Source organism: Lampetra planeri, chromosome 43, assembly GCF_965212315.1.
Source record: "Lampetra planeri chromosome 43, kcLamPlan1.2.h2, whole genome shotgun sequence".
Taxonomy (NCBI): Eukaryota; Metazoa; Chordata; class Hyperoartia; order Petromyzontiformes; family Petromyzontidae; genus Lampetra; species Lampetra planeri.
In genome coordinates, this window is record NC_136149.1 from 7,354,014 (window position 1) to 7,356,213 (window position 2,200).

A 2,200-nucleotide genomic window follows, 5' to 3' on the forward strand; every position below is an offset into this window, starting at 1 on the left:
TGAGCGGACATTTTCCCTTGTAGGCAGAATAAAAAATGAGCTGCCTTCCCATGTCGGGAAACGATGTTCTACTTTCCATCAATATCCACATAAAATTTTTATTTAAAGCTTTCTTGACTGCAGGGAACTATATTCTTGGTTCATTCGGTAACTTTACATGACTTTACCGAAAGAACCAAGAATATAATACCCACATTGCCAAGATGGGAGACGATGTACTACTTTCCATCATGATGGGAGAGCTCCCCAAAGCACCCGTGGAAGGGCCTCCACTCCCTTCGAGTGGAGGCCCTTCCACCAGCAGGGTCCGTGAGCGAGACGTTGCAGTGCCGCGCCTTTGCCCAGTTACCCTGCAACAAGGCCGGGCATCCATGCACAGCGCTCACATCCCCGGCAGAGGGCGAACCCCCACGGGGCGAGCCCCGCGGCCCCTGCAGGTGCCTCTGCCTGACCAGCAGAGGGCAGCAGAGAACCAGGCCACGACGACTCGGCGCCCTCACCACGGCGTGGCCTGCGGCACGGTTCACCCTCTGCAAGCGAAGCAGGTGGGTTAGAGCGCGGGCGAGTACCTGGGTGGGTGACCACAGAGCTGGCCAGGTGCTATAGGTGTGGCGGGTTCGCGGTGTGGCACGGGGGGGTTAGCCCATCATCCCTCCGGGGTTGATAAAGATAAACAAAATGAGAAATGTGTGGTTGCTCTATGGGCTAACCCCCGCCATTGGAATGTGGAATTTCCACCACTGGCTGTGTAGGGGATGTAAACTGCTGACCGAGCAGCAGGAAAGCATTGAACCGTTTAGAAGGGTGGCTGCGGATCAGAAGAGAGCGCATGGCGTTAAGGAGGGATGATTATGGAGGATGTTTCAGACACGAAGCCCGTGGGCTCCCCGAGCCGCGGCCACCAGAGGGAGCGAGAGCTTCACGCTGGCCCCACGCCGATTTCTCCCGCGGTGACGAGGGGTGTTGGACCATGACAAAGTGGGCCACCAATTCCAAATCTTCCCGTTGCTCCCGGGCCGATCTCGGTGCAATTGGGTCACCCAGGGGTCACCGTGATGACGAACCTCGAATTTGCAATTCCCCAATAGCCTCACTGCAATTCGCAGAGGTTCAGTTGCAACGGTTGTTCGTTGGTTTAACGTTGATTTTTATCACGACAATCTTAAATTCACCCGCGTGGATTTGTGTTGACATCATCTGCATGCGCGTGCGACACCACAGGTTGCTTGTGTTTGCGTGACCCTGGTTGGCCAGTCTTGAGAGCAGGCCACGTGAGACGGGCCACGTAGTCACGTTGGGGCCCTATTCTGCACACGGCTGGGAGGCCCACTCTTCAGTGCAAAGATAATGACACATATCACCCCGTACAGCCTTAACAAACTGCTGGGGCAAGTGCTATTAGCGAGTAGCACCCAGGAAAGGCCGGCACGGCACACGAGGGGGTGGACGGCCAGCAACCGACCGACCGCCTTTGTCTCCCCAGTGATGTTTACACATTTAAGGCCGAACCGACTTTCGGGACGCCCAGGACCGGCTCAAATATGCCGCCGATGTTGGCCGTGATCAGGAATCGAACCGGAGTCACCGGGTTCGAAGCGCAGCGCGCTAGCCACTGCACCACCGCTCCCCACTACAACAACCGCCATTCGCCACTAAGTGGCGGTGACGTCACCACGACGCTTGTGCCAGGCCATGTGCACCTTGAGGCCACGTGAAGTGTCGAACGCCCGCTGGCAGGAGGTCACGGGGCAGACCCAGCAGGTGCCACGGGTCGACTGACCGAGATGACTGGCTGATGCACCACCTGTGCCCCCTACTGTGCCAACTTGCTGTGCTTTAGCCACCCGGCGCTCCGCTCGTTGTTGTGAGCGTCGCTCCTCCGCCCTCCGTTGTTGTTGGAGGGCGACTGCCTCCAACTGCCCAGTAGCGTCCTTCACGAGCCTCCTCCACTGAGGCCGATCTTGACACCGCTGGTACCAGTCATCGGCAAGTCCACTCAGCTCCACGTCCTCCTGTACCACATCACTCCATCTCTTCTCTAGCCCGTGCCGCGCCCGTTTAGCCCCCTCGATCCGGCCGAACAAAAGCTGTTTAGGCATGCGGTGGCTACACCCACTCAGACGCGGCCCAACCCCAGCTCCTCCACGAGGCCACACCGCAGTCGGAAGAAACACGGAGAACACGACGAGTGGAGTGCACG